At 38.3% G+C, this 15,599-nt stretch overlaps 1 long non-coding RNA gene across 2 annotated transcripts in view; it reads right to left on the bottom strand.

The window, feature by feature from the left end:
- LOC307169331 overlaps positions 1–13,938 on the bottom strand; it is a 52,134-nt gene extending 38,196 nt beyond the window's left edge. For both annotated transcript variants that reach the window (XR_013823087.1, XR_013823088.1), the window contains exons 1-2: positions 13,862–13,938; positions 13,558–13,612 (exon numbers count right to left, since the gene is read on the bottom strand). This is a non-coding gene — a long non-coding RNA (uncharacterized lncRNA). The remainder of the gene's footprint in view (positions 1–13,557; positions 13,613–13,861) is intronic.
- Between the last annotated feature and the right edge of the window lie 1,661 nt (positions 13,939–15,599).

The raw sequence follows: 15,599 nt of genomic DNA, 5'->3' as shown, positions 1-15,599 counted from the left end.
GAATGAAAAGAGCTACTGCTGTGAACCATTTAGCAGGCCTGCCAACAGTCACAAAATTGACCATGTCCAATCTCTGATATTTAATTTCCGTTAATGACAAGCCAATACACATGGAAAATCAAATAGTCATATCAAAGACAAACACAGCTCTTTTACAAAAAGAATAATTGTTGCATCAAGGCCAATTAACCTACAGGAAAGAAACATCACATTGTTTCTCCTGGACATCTACTAATTTAAATGGAAAGAAAACTGAGACTTGATGTAAACTATACTATTTTGCTGTTATATATACACTCTGAAACAATAACTACTGAATTTCATATTTGACTTTTTATTGCTGAATGCATCCAAAATCGTTTTATTTTTTTATGATCCAACATTGCATATCCTACAGTGTTTAAAGGCACAGCGAACACATCGTTTTCTGCAGGAAGATTACGATAAAAACATCTTCTTTGAACGCTTGTCTTCCATTTTAAGACCTGTGAAGTTGACATCAATGACCTCCTGCTGTCCTAGGGCAATTCTACCAAGACATCCTCATCCATGCTTGGTTACATTGAGTTACACGGTAGAAAGTTCCTGTGATGCATAAAAGTAAAATCCTGATCCTGGATTCACCCTGAAGCAAGACAGAACCCAGCCCATGGTCTGCTGTTGAGGAGGTGGCCAATGGAGTGTGTCTACTTCAGGCTTATATTCCTCTTGCAATGTATTGTGGGTAATGAATCACACTTCCTAAGGCACCAGTAGTACTCCCAGCGATGAGTAGGAAGATATAGAAGGAAGATATATTTCACATCCACCAAAAAAAAGCCCTAAGAACCAGTGAATGTACAAAATTGGCAACCAATAAACCAAAAGGATACTTTTAAAGAATCAATATAACAGGTAATTGTGTGTCACATAAAACATTGTTTTACATTTAAACACATTTGGTTCAGCTGAATTCGGCTAAAGTTATTCAGTCGTCATATTTAAAGAAAATCTAGGCACGAGATATTATAGTTTTAATATTTTGAATTATTCTTTTTACATATATTTTCCATTTTAATTTGATTGTAACATATTGGTAATTTTGTTTTTGTTTTTTACAAGTTTTTTAATTTTAACTACATGTTTACTAAGTTTCACTTTAAGTTTCACTACATGTATGGCTTTACCTGTGGATTTATTAAAGACTGCCTAGTAACCTTGATCATCTACATGTTTATGTGTGTTTACACAACTAAACCATGACATTGTGTCTATATAGTTTATTAATTTTTGTTACTTTAATACATCGAGTTAAACAATGAAAATAAGAAATGTATCTGAAATATAGCTATTTCAGTTAACTTTTTTTTTTCAAGTAACTTTGTTTTAGTAGTTTTCATTTAGTTAGTACAATTTTTCAAGTAACTTTGTTTTAGTAGTTTTCATTTAGTTAGTACAATTAAACTAATTCAGTCAAACTCTGTCCACAACATCTTTATTATTTTGAATTATGAATTCTGTGTATTTGCAAACATTCAATTCTTCTTTGTTATGGGCCGTGGTATCACTTTATGTAGAAATCAGAGCTCATGAATATTAAATAGTTTGCACTGACATTGCAAGGTAATCATCCTGGAACATTTAGTTACCTTATAAATAATTAGTCAAAACTTCAGATTTTAATATTCATAAATTGACATCCTGTGCAGACGTGGGTGAGGTGTATTTCTACATAAATGTACATTCGTTTTCCTTAAACCGTTTGTTTCAAGAACAATACAAAATTCAAATGTAAAGTTTGCTTTCATATGTTAGATGCATAGATTCAGCAGTGTTCCTCTCTCGACAAGCGTGTTCTGTGTGACAAGCGTGAGTAGGCCTATTGATAGATGCTTGGAACAGATTTGGATCTGCTGACGCTTGGATCTTTTATTTCTTAGTGTAGGGCAAAAGGCTCCTTTACCCGTTTAAAACAATAGGTGCTAAAACTACAGCGAATTATAGCCTATATCAGAAATGGGCTTTTATTGTGAGCAAAGAAAGGTGAACTACATATTTTACTACAGCTGACAGGGATGTTAACCAAAGGAGGAGGGGATTTTGTGTTGTGGTTTAATTTTTTAGAGTACGGTCTTAATTCTGTTCCATTGTTGTCCAATTTAATTATATTGTCGCTTATTTCACTTTTGTGGTTTATTTTAGTTGTTTTAAGAGGTAATTCTGTCCTTAAAAAAAAAAATTAAAAAAAAAACCCTGTACACCAAAGATGTATAACCACCCACTATGTGCCGAACATATTGCATGAAATGTTCCTTTAATTACAGTGTCTGAAGTCAGTCAAGTAGAAGCTTCAAAATCTTATGAGGAGCTCTAGATGACTGTTGTTGGCAAAGAACACTTTGATCTCTTTTAAAAAGCCTCTTATTACAGAATTTGCTAAAAACATTCATTAGACATGCAAACCATACTTTGATGAGATGCTTTTGCTGTGAGGTCTCAGATCAATTCACCAGCAGTGTGTTAAAAGCAGCAATGAAACCCAAGGTAGATTTAATGTAATTACAGACAAGACCACCACAAACAAAAAAAAGTACTCATGGAAACTAGTCACATGTTGTGATAAAAGTAGGGCAGGTTAAGTTTATCCCTTTTGTAACAGATTGCAAAACCATGTCTCTGTCTTTGCAAGCTAACTAGTACATGACAAGCAACAGGCCTTAAAATGTACATGTCCTGGGCAGGGAGAAAAGCACTCATATCCTGTCACAAACAGTGCCGTAGCTTTCGTTATCTGTACGTAGTCATATGAGGACACGTTCACATTTTTCATCTGAGTTCATTGAGCCATATTTTTGTAATCAGAAGAGAAGAACGTACTCTGAAACTGCAATCATTATCGTGTTGCCTTTTGAAAGACATCAATTCATTTACAGCAGTCAATAATTGGAAAACCCCACACTTCACTGCCCTCATATAATTCACTTTCAGAGTATTTATATTCAACTTTAAATAAAACAGATAATCATCTGGAAAAGAACAAAAAAAAATCTGTTACTCCAACATGGTAGAAGGGATTTCAGGAAATTCTCCATACTAAATTCTCTAGAAAGTACCATATTGTACGGTTCAACATGCTAACCTCTATCTGAGAAACCATCACTGAAAACAACTGACTTGGATAAAATTGTGAAATCACATACTGTGGTCTCCCATCCGTTTCAGATGGCACAATAATAGAACACTGGAAAATGCATGGCAAAGTTAAATATGCAAGCTTCAATCAATATGCAACTTCTAAGTGTTTGAGACCAACAAACAAATGTTTAAAAGGTACCTGGTTGATAAGTCCTTTGAGGATGAATTTGTCGCTGGATTTGACAGACATTTGTGAGGTCTGTGGAATCAAAGCTTTGGCAGTTTTGAGGCAATTAGTTGCACAAAAAAGGTGGCTTGAAGAAATAAGCAGTACCAGGGGGCTAGAAACCCTAGAGAAAGCCATGTACCTGTTTCACATTTAAAGCCTGTAAATGGCATGTGAAACCTAAACAAACTTGAATGCTTTAGATGCCAGTCAGACAGTCTGTCTTCCTATTTGATTTAACTGTTTTTGGCCAGAATAGGGAGCTTGGCCCTCATCTATGGGATGTGGACTTTTAGTCCAGCAGCCTTTCTGCACATGCTTTTGTGGAGTCCAGGGTCATAGGGTGTCCCACTTGTCAATTTAGTTCTTCAGAGCACCCATTTTGCGGCCACTATGAGACCCTGATGCACTCATTTGCAGAGGCTTCACTGGTCTGGGACTTCACACTGAACTATTACCCAGTGGCCCTTGCAGTAAAGTGTACAGTACAGAGGAGGCCTGAAAGGGCTGAGGATGTCATTTGGGACAGGGCCCATGTGGACAAGATTTTATTCCAATTATGAAAAGTCTGGCCTTGGAAGAACATGCAAAAATCAGACACCCTCAAAACCCTGAGTGTCTAACTGTACCCCATCTGGAATGTCCGACTTTAGAGATCTAGCCTATTAGGGAAAACCACTGAGTCTCCCATGAATGGTGTAGGTGGAACTAAGCCACAGAGAGAGAGAGAGAGAGAGATATCTCTGAATCAGCATATGACACTTCCTCACCCTGTTCAAATGAGCTCTGGGAAGCACACGCACGCTCATGGAAATACACACTTTTAGGCACAATTCATTATAGGAGCCATAATTCCCTGCAACTGTAATGCATAGCTCCATAAAGTATTAAAATCTATTCATGTGTGCATATTCCAGACAATTAGGGACATCTCAGCCTTTCATCTCAGCCTGACATAAGGAAACAGAGTGGTCCGCCATCCCTCTGTGTTTTCTTTTGTTCATTGGCCCTTCAAGTAAGGCAGCAATTAATCATTCCTGCCACCGGACAGATATGAAATTTACATAAGGTAATAGCAATTCATTGTCTCTTGAGTTTAAGGGGGAGTTCCAGAAACACTGTTCCAGAACCAGTTTGCCTTTAGGTTAGAGTTAGTCTCGTAAGAGACATTGCAGCTTCTTCTGGAAGGAGCCATCTGTCCAACATGTGAAACAACCAATCTTCAAGAGTTCGTTTTTTTTTTAAGTATGATGCTTAGAGGCAGCTAAATCTGAAATGTTTTATCTTGTAGCTTACCTCAAATAATGAAAGGACAGAACTGTCATGTCAATACCTTAGAGCAATGTCTCCTTTGTCTGACACACCCATTTCAGGTCTTGGTGTCTCTACTAATAAGCTCATGACTTGAATCAGGTGTGTTTGATTAAGGAGACATGCAAAATGTGGGGCGTGGAATGTGGTTGGCAACCACTGCCTTAGAGCAAGGGTAGCCACCCCTGCTCTTGGAAGACTACTTTCTTGCAGAGTTTAGCTCAAACCGTAATCAAACAGACCTGAACCACTTAATCAAGGTGATCAGAATTACTTGACAGTGACAGGCAGGTGTGTTGGAGCAGGGTTGGAAATGAAGTCTGCAGTAAGGTAGCTCTCAAGGAACAGAGCTGGCAACCCCTACCATAAGGTCTTGGATAGCCTCAGGACATATGGCTAGAGACTTCCAAAGGAAACTGAACACAGGGGCCCCTCTAATATGCTCAAGCCCCTAAGCACACCTAGCAGAAAGCAGACAAGGTGCACCTAAAGTTGAAGGAGCATTGTCTCTGCCACTGGCAAATGACAAGCACAAGGTGTCCCTTGCAGGTCCAGGAAGAAAGCAAGCTGGAAACCAATGGACTGACACCATGAAACAGTGATCACAACAGCATTCTACTTTGCTTTTTATGCACTTCCCTCACTAACTGACTTGAATGTGCAATGTGCATCCTTGGTTACGTTGCACGAGTGCCCATTACTGGCGGAACCCATTCAATGGGTAGAATTGGAATGTCTTAAGCCTTTGATCTCTTGGAATCTGCTATAGAGCTTATTTATTATTTGAACTGTTTCCTTATAATTTAGCTAATAGATATGCTTGGGCTGTTGGAGAAAATATATTTTTTTAAAACTACAAAAATAATGAAATATCAATACAATAAACTATGACTGTGTAACAAATAGGGCTGGGTATTGACACAAATTTCACAATTCGATTCGATTTCGATTCACAAGCTTGCAATTCGATTCGATTTCGATTACAATTCGATTCGATTCAATATCGATTATTTTGGCTATCAGGTACAATACATTGCAAATTTTCTCAAGGAAAACAAATCTCTTAACTAATGCTGTAAGCCATGGGAGTCAGTTGTAGCCTATAGGCTTCATTAGCCTACTATAATATTGAAGGTAAAAATGAACTGATTTGTATACAAACACTTAAAATACTGTACACTTTTATTTATTTTTATAATAATAAAGTTATATGAAATTATATAAAATTTTAAATGATGGCTGTCATAAAAAACTTTCCAGATTTATTCAAACATGCATTAAATATTGAAGAACATTAAAAATGATAATGATTATATAATATGGTGCATATATTTAACAAAATGCTCCTCTCTAGAGTTAATTTTTCTAGCTGACTAACGAGTTTATGGTCACTAGATATGTTTTTTCTGAGGTAAATGTGACGTTATATGACATTGTTTACTAACGTCTTTGCACGATTGAAACACTGATTGAGCGAATCCATGAGACATGATACGGACTTCGATAAGTTGTACTCTATCTTTTAACACACTTTCAGATGCTCATTCATGTTTATTTCGTGCTGTAACTGGTATTATTAAGGCAGAAGTGTTGCTTCCATTGCTTCTCTTGAGCTGAGCTGCGCCAGAGCGATCTCACGCCACAGCGCCAAAATGGTAATTATGTTTTTGAATTTCGTAAGAAAATGGATGTAATTTGAAATCTGAGACTTTGTTTCATATCAATAATAACAAAGCAAAAAGATTATTGCAATTTATTGGATGGGATGCGCGCAACAATGATCCATTCATTCATCAACTGAAAACAGGATGACTAATCGATTCTTGGGATTTAAGAATCGATATTGTTTCGTAAAAATGAGAATCGATTAAAATCGAGAAATCGATATTTTTTTACCCAGCCCTAACAAACTGCCATCTTAAAGTAGCAACAAATTTACTTGCAGATAAAGTAAACATAAATCATATATCATACACTAGAGTTGTATGGGGTGAGGTAATTACGCACGATTTGCTGTGACATCTCAATCATGTTGCATTGTAGTATTTGAAGTATTTTGGAGGATATGTCCATATAAACTTCCCTTATCCACTTGACGAAGTGAAACACACTTCAAAATGGTGGTGGATGTTCCCCTTAGGGAAGTTTGCAAGTGTCTAAAAGTGAAGTGGAACACTTCATTTCGCATTTTATTTCATGTCCCAGCCGATGTGCCTGGATGTCAGGACACCAAGCCACCATTTCCCTAAATCTGGTCTGCAGGCACTCAGAAAAAGCCATTAGAAAGAATAGAAAGCACCTGAAGCCCTGGACCTCTGGGAACACATTGTCACTGTTTGTTCCTGCCTTCCTAAAATATAAGCACAGATTGTACAAAGCAACAAAAAAACAAAAAAAAAAAATACAGTTGAGCAAAACTCTTGAGTATATTTCACAGATTTGATAAACCCAGTGACTAGGTATTCCTCAGAAGTGCTTGCTGTAGAAACCTGATGCCTTGTAAACATTGTAAACTTTGTTTCCTGGCATACTGAGAAAAACCATCTACACTTTTACTCCTGAAAACGATGCAAAACCACCCAAACAGATTGGAGCTTGGGATTTTTGCATCATGGTCCATGGTCCATATGAGATTCAGACTAGGTCAGACAGAGTGATGGAGGGAAATCGGAACCTGATCCTTTTTCCTTGCCCTCGCTACACCTCCTATTCCCGAATCTATTAGCATCTCAGAGTAAGTGCTCTGGGTTCATCTAGTTTTATCTCTCTCCCAGTTACTTCACTGTGCTAAATTGGATATGAGAGGCAAAAACTGATCTGAGATCAGTTCTCGTGTTGAGGTCTGGCCCATGTTTCCAAGTGGAGTGACATTCGTTAAATTTCCTGATACAGGAAGAATTTCCCCAGAAGGTTTTCCTCTCATCAGATGAGTGGGTAACTATGGCAACAGATGCCATACAGATAGTATGCAACTATCTTGCAGCATAGAGGAACTCTGAAAATACAGTCCCAATGTTAAAAGGAAATCCATCTACTGCAATTCCTATGCAAGAAAGTGAATGAATGCACCACGATGCAGTAACTGACACGATACAAAACTTTTCACTAAATATTGAAACAATCATCCTTCGCACCGCAGGGGCTTTGAAGCAATGAGAGAAAATATCTGAGAGTGATCGAAGCGTAAGTGGTACCTCGGTTAATAATTTAAGTCAGACTGTTTGATTTGTGTGTGTGTGTGTGTGTGTGTGTGTGTGTGTGTGTGTGTGTGTGTGTGTGTGTGTGTGTGTGTGTGTGTGTGTGTGTGCTGTGAGAAGCCAATTCATGTGCCATCAATAAGAATGGTTGTCAAAAACAGACACGTTCATGAAAAGTCTGTATCAGCACCTGTAATAAATTTTTGAGTTCAAATCAAAGACATCAGCAAGAAAATAACCTTGTAATTGAACAATCTGAGTTTCGAATGAGAAAGCATGGATCTTTTGGAAGAAAAGTCTTCACAAGCAACCCAAAAAAAGCTCTTGCCTTGTAATTCTCTAGAAGATGCCAAATGGTTAAGTGGATTTCCATACCTGCCATCCATCCAACCATCCATCCATCCATCCATCCATCTATCCATATATCTAGAATTGCCTGTATTACGCTCATCTCAAAATGTTAACAAAGCAACATAAGATGTTTTAATGCTTTGACTGGAAGCAGAGTACGTTTACTAAATATTGAAAGATGGTGGGGTGAATGATAGACCCATTAACAGCCGTGGCTTTCAGTGTTTCACCTCACCGGTAATTAAAGTGACACCTTCCTAATGAATACGATGATTTTCACACTTGAGCATGTGCTTAATCCTTTGGGCTATTGTGTGTCAATTAGGTTTTAAAAAAACTGCTGTGGAAATGCAAGATTTGCACCACCGCAGGTTTAATTTGGAAGGTAGCTTAGTGTTTGACTGCATTTGAAAACTGTCATAACTTTCTGATCCTCATGTTGGTCCAAACCCATATGACTTGCTTTCTTATGTGGAACACAAAAGGCGATATTATGCAGCATGTCCAAGCATCTTCTTTCCATTTAGTAAGTTGAAATGAGGCTGTCAAGAAAGAAAGAAAGAAAGAAAGAAAGAAAGAAAGAAAGAAAGAAAGAAACTTGTCTTGTATGGTCACTTTCTGTTAAATAAAAGTAATCCTATATGTGGTAAAAATGTGATTTATGCAATTGCAATTTTTGAAGTCAATTACATTTTTTGATTTATTTAACTTTGAGGCAAAAACGGTCTTCCATATTAAATTAATCTATGAGGCAGAAACATAAAATACATTTACAAAAACTAATGAAATTGCTTGAATAATTGACTAATAATATCCTATACATTTAAAACAATTAAAAATAATGACTTAGAGAAACTTAGAGAAAAAAGTTTTCACGTACAGACAACAGTATTGTCAAAACGATCCCAGTTCACATGGATCTGTGAAAACAATTAAAAATGCTGTATTATTCATGCCAGGCCAGTAGATGGCGATGTCTTTTTGTAAAAAAAAAAACACTACGCGCCTATAGACTGAACGCGTAATACGCATGCGCATGACGACACCGTTTTCACAAATTCACGTTTTTGTAGTTTATACAGAGACTAAAACGGTATCGTTTTCAAAAACGTGCACTTTGAAACCTGCATTTTCAGGTCCCCGAAACGGCGTTGTCGAGTACATGAACTGCCAAAACGTATAAAAAGTTTTCCAGTTGTACTCGTGTAAACGGCCCCTAAAAGGAAAGAGGTGTAGTTAATGCAGAAATAAGGTCAATGACTAAAAAGGGCAGTCACACATATAAACGAGAGGTGCATTAGGCACACGTTAAATATATAAATTGGGAAATATAACAAAACTATACCTGTTATACAGAGATTTTTACTTTTGACTTTATTTGACATAACTATAACAGTTAAGTTAAAGACAAAAAGACTCTTGCAAAATAATCATGCTTTGGTTATTCTGTGGAATCTCAATCTGCAAAAAAAAGATCCTTTATCATCAGCAATAATTCTCTGTGACCTTGTGCCTTCATTTGTCCGTCTATGACCAAAAAACTATTTATATGAAAATGGGTGTTCAAAACAGAGACCGAAAGAGAACGTCAGAATAATAAGGGGCATAGTAAAATTTGTGACTGCATCCAAAGCTCAACGTGTGACAGGTTTATAGGAGGTTTGGGCCCTTTGCAGCTGCCTATAAATTCTCCCTTCACACCACCAAGAGCGGGAAGCTAAATAAAAGATGAGGGTGCAAGCATGTGACGTATCAATATGCCATTACATATACCTCTCAATGCACTGACCAAAGAATTGCGCCAGACATGACTAGAATTGATGAAACCCTGGAGTCAAAGAAGGATAGAGAAGATTGCCATGTAAAGAACGTGCTGCATGGTTTAATAAAAGACAGTGTGACGTGCAAAGAAAAGGTATAAAAAGATGAATTTCTGAAACTAAATTTCATTTAATTCTGTGAAAGTTCACACAGGGTCACCTTGACGACAGCCCTGGTTTTACTGAACTGGAATTTTACAAATTCATTCTGTTGGAAACGTAATAGCCCACCAAATCGTAAGCGCCTTTGAATTAAAAATCAAGCCAGGTGCCGACGGAAGGGATTTTGTGATGGTTGTCTCAGGCTCAGAGAATGAGTCACGAGTCTTGTGTAGGAGGGGAAGGACCACAGGGTCTTCAAGTCAGACTTGAAGACCCCCGCTCAGCTCCAGACTGAAGCATGAGAGGTTAGATTTGCACTGAAGTCGTGATGCCCCCTGCAGAGCAGTACCTGAAGGAGCACATGACAAGATAAGTCTGAAAGACAGGATAAGAAACGTCAATATTTTGAGGGTACTTTCCCATGTCTGTTTAAGAGGCTTTCTACAAAGAACTTGAGCTTGAGTTCTCATGTTGCTGAGGTTATTTTAATGCATTTCTTAGGAACCATTTCATCTCGTAAAATGTAATTAGCCATTTTGAAAAACTACTAAGTGAGCTAGCAATGCTAACAAGCACTCAGAACACATTAGCATCTAGATATTTATACACGGGCGGCATCCGAAAGCTTCGGCAGCTGACTTGTTGCCTTACTGCCCTGTCAGGCACCCGAGGCAACGCAGCGATTTAATCGTTTAATCATTTAGCAAAAACCATAAGAATTCGTACGAGTGAGGTCATATGTTGGTAAGTTGCATAAAAATAGCAACATTTTTAGCAAAAAGCTGAGAAATATCACATTTTTGTCAAAGACTACATTCAGAACGATGATCAACACCCCTTCACAGTCCGCTTCACAGTCCGATAACTCGTCCTGGATCAACATTTCATTCAGTAACATTAGGCAGTTTTGATTAATAAGCTGTTTAATGCTGTTATTTTATGCATCTGCTCACATATGATATGATACTACGATAGTGTGATATGATACTACGATAGTGTAACCCCTCCACCCGGGTGCTACTCACCCCGCTCTGTGCGGGCCTCGAACCCGGGTCGGATGAGAGTCAGGCGCTCTAACAAGGAGGCTAAAGACGTCTGTCGCTATAGTGCCTATTGAGATCAGAGGAGTGAGGTTTACTCGCACAGCAACTACTATCCGGCCTCCGTTACATTAGCAACCAAATAACACCAAGCTAAAAAGTATACAGAACGCCTTAGCAAGCACATAACACCCTGGCAACTACCCACTAAACCATAGCAACACAGCAGCATTTTGTATGGCAAAAATAAATTACTTACAAGTATGTAACTACTACTACTAAAAAAAAAAAAAACCTACAAAATAGCACAGCTACAATCATATGATATGAGCATTTTGACATGTGGGGTTAGTTTAATTGCATTATACAAGACCTTAAGATCCTTGCTTCTATAAACAAATGCTATAACATTTACACTACACTGAATTCTACAGTTCAACAATCACAGCATTTGTCACGTAGCCATTATCTGAAAAGTGCTAGTGTGACCGGTCTGTAAATAAGAGGATCTCTGGATTAGAGACAACATTCCCCTTTTCCGCCCACATTTACGGGTGACTATGGCAACAGTTAGCAGTCAGCACGTTCACACTCACAAACACTTCAGCTGACTTTACATACAGTACAGCAACATGCTGGCCTGAGTAACTGATCAACGTTGCTGAAAACATCCCAACTGATGATCTATTATTCATTTCCTGTCTGTTCCACTGTACCATTCCATGTTACCCACTAATATCACCCCTGCAGTATTGCCCAAATGTCCTCAGATACTTCCCTTGAATGATGTATTATTGATAAAAAGCACAGTTGCGACTTTAAAATCAAAATACTAATGTAACATTGTAAACAGCCTACAGTTATGCAAAATAAACACATGCAGAATTATTATTTATTAGTGGTGTTTGCTAAAGCTATTTTCACTAGCACAATTGTTCATACATAAAGATATGAAAGAAATACTGGTCGTTTGAAAATTACTGTACTTTTAACAGAGTAATATTTTATTAGGGTATCAGAACTTTTACTCAAGTAGGCCTACGACTACCACTGGTTATGAATTTGAACAAACTCCTGACCCTGAGTATACACATTTCCAAATGTAACTCGTGCTGCATTTGTGATCAGATTTTCAAAAACTTTTCTGCCAGTTACGCATGTTAAGGCATCCAGTAGTAGAAATGCCTATTAGCAACCAACAGTACGGCAACCTAGCGCTTAAATCAGTGTGATTGTGAAGTTACCAATTTGGAGCGCTCTAAATCAGGGTTTGTCAAACTCGGTCCTGGAGGGCCACTGTCCTGCACAGTTTAACTCCAACCCTGATCAAACACACCTGATCAAGCTAATCAATGTCTTCAGGATCACTAGAAACTCACAGCTAGGTGTGTTTGATCAGGGTTGGAGCTAAACTGTGCAGGACAGTGGCCCTCCAGGACCGAGTTTGAGAAACCCTGCTCTAAATACTGTAGGTAACTTCACACACCACACAAATAGTAATCTGCATGGGAGACTCCACTTAGTTTGGCATTAGCATGTTGCTAAGCTAACAAGCATAACACACACACATATTGGGTCAAATGACCCAAATTAGAATCTTTTCAGTTTTTGATGAATTAGGGGTAGGGTTGGGTACCGAAACCGGGCACGGATATGAAACCGGTGCCTAAGTAACCGGTAAGTAACCGGACCGAATCAAAATGCAGATTTCGGTGCCACTTAAATGCCTCAGCTGTCGGTTGACATATTTGCCCTCTGGTTCTCCAAAACGGACGTAAGAAGCTTCATCACCGCATGTGATTGCTAGTTAACCCTTTGGCGCGTACAATCGTTCACATAGTTTTTTCAATAAAAAAGCCGTTCTTTAATGTTATTCAACATCATTTTGAGGCTCTCTTTTATTTAAGTATCGATTCAGGCACCGGTACTGTTTTAAAAGTATCGATTTGGCACCGGTATTGAAAAAAAAAAAAAACGATACCCAACCCTAATTAGGAGGCTTGTCCGCCATCTTGGATTTTGTTTCCACTCAGATTGTCACGAAAACAAGGGCTGTTTCTCAATTCCAAGAACGCAGAGAACGGACTTGTGTTCTCGTGGAGACCGGTCTTGCCAAGCTTCCTTGGAAGAACGAACTCGGAACCGGCCGCAATGACTTCTGGGACACCAGGCGAGTACTAGCTCAAGTCTGCATTCGATGCATCCTCGGTATCAAGAACACATCCGGGTTCTTTCATGCGTCCTCTGTACTTGCGTTCTTGAGAATTGGGTCTGAACTTCGACGGTTATGATGACGTAAAACGAGAACACAAGGACGCAAGATCGCTGAAGAACGCATATTGAGAAACACCCAAGGTATATTAGAGGCTAAACAAGATATATTAGAAGATGCCTACCTTTTAGAACAGCCTTTGCGTCAATGCTTCTGTAGACATAGGTTTTGGAAAGGAGCTGTAAAAAAACATAGCCACATATGTTGATACAGTATCTGACGCACAACAGCATATGCTCTAGTGAGACTTTATTTGTTTGTGAGGGGGTAGTATACAATTACTGCTAAAATTTACTGCAGAAAAGAAACTTATGCATAGAAACTTCTTCGAGATAAGTGCATTTATACTGTTTATATAAGGTATTGAAGAGGAAATCAATTGTTTTGCTTTCCACAAAAAAAAAAAAAAAAAAAAAAAACTTTCAAACCTTCTTCCTTGATAGCTCCAACTCTTTGTTCTAAGTCAGCAGTGGCGTAGAAAAGGCTCTTTTTCTTCAGAGAGATCTGTATATCAAAAGACAGCAAAGACAGCCATGAGGGAAAAAAGGATACGGCGTAAACATCCCAGCCATGAGCAAACAGACAAAATGGAAGCGATGATAACCACAAAGCAAACGTAAAAAGGAAATTAAAATGGGATTTTCTGCGGCAAGTTGCTACATGTTGCAGTCTCCACTTTTGTCACTTCTCAAATTTATACATTTCATTCTACGTTTGTTCGTCCTTTCTCAATTACTTCTTGTTTGCTCAGCAAAGCTTGAATTTAAAATGAACTGAATAAATTGGGGTGGTGGTAATAAGATGGTGTGGGATGTGTTTGTATGAGGAACAGCTTGAAAAAGAAATTGCTAAAAGGTTTTCATTTCCTTTCAATTCGCATATCTAGTCTCCTCTTTGCAGGTTTCCCCCACTTTTATTGAAAGTCAGAGGAAAACAACATGGATAGACATGAAACTTCAAGATTCAGTACTTAAGAGGCAAAATTAACCTCCCGTTTATAAGAACGGACATAATCTGTTCTAAAAGACTAAAAGGTCCTAAAAGGAGAAAGCAATTTGAGCTTGTCATGCTAATGGTGTAGTGTATTCGCAATTAGTGAAATATCCATTAAGAAGGACTTCTTGGTACTCAAACCCACAACCATGACATAAATTAGAGGGTAAACACGCAATCTGTCCATTACCACCTATTCTACAAAGCAACTGAAGTGAAACGTTTTAAAAGGTAAGATGAACACTGTTCCACTTGACAGCGGTCGTCAAAAACTTCTAAAATGGGCATGTTGACTTGGACGCAACACTTCAAGGTTACAAAATTACTGCCTTCAGGGCGTTTGAAACCTGTGGTGCAATACAACCCTGGAAGCACCACTGTGGATGTTTCTCTCAGAAAAGACACAACATACAATCACATAAATCAATAATCATCCAATAGGAAAACCAAAGCCCTCAAGACTTTTTGATGGTCACTGAACATCGCCACTGAAATGAAAAAAAAAAGACCTGATACTTTGATTAATAAGGGGCTGTCACACTAGCGAAATTTTGGCGAACGTTCAAACAAAGATGATTTCTGTTGGTCAGCGTGGCGAATGCAGATTCCATGGGCAGAAGAGTGAAGGTGAATAAGATTAGGACATGTTGCAGGCTGGACTCGAACCTGAAAAGCCCATATGTGCACCAAAGCTCAACGTGCCAGACCCTTGTGGATTCAAGTCCGTGTGAACCAGAAGTTGCAAACGACTTTTCTCCAGTGTTGTGACGTATTTCCCAGTGAAAAGGAATATTGAACAGAGGGCAGGGTTTTACTCTAGCGCTCCTCCTCTCCATCTCTCGCTCATCTCAGACTAACGGTTTGAGGGAAGTGGTTAAGCGTTTCCCAACCCAAGCCGTCAAACTAACGTCATCAGAGAAGGAATGCCATTCCAGACCGGAAGTAACTTTTCAGACTTTGATTAAAGATTACGACGACAAACAAATGTTTTCTGTGTATTAACTTGCACGGATTAATTTTTCACCACAAGACTAGTAATATGCGCTAACAAAGTAAATAGGGTCAATTTTGATTTCAGTTGGACTTTAACCACTGCACTCTGACACATCAGGAGAAGCCGAAAACTCATTTAATGTATGAATTTCATTCTGTTAGATAACACAGTATCTTTTA

The sequence above is a fragment of the Squalius cephalus genome, assembly GCF_949319135.1.
Source record: "Squalius cephalus genome assembly, chromosome: 13".
Lineage (NCBI taxonomy): Eukaryota > Metazoa > Chordata > Actinopteri > Cypriniformes > Leuciscidae > Squalius > Squalius cephalus.
Note: the sequence above shows the minus strand (reverse complement) of the source record. Positions and strands in the feature narration are given on the sequence as shown.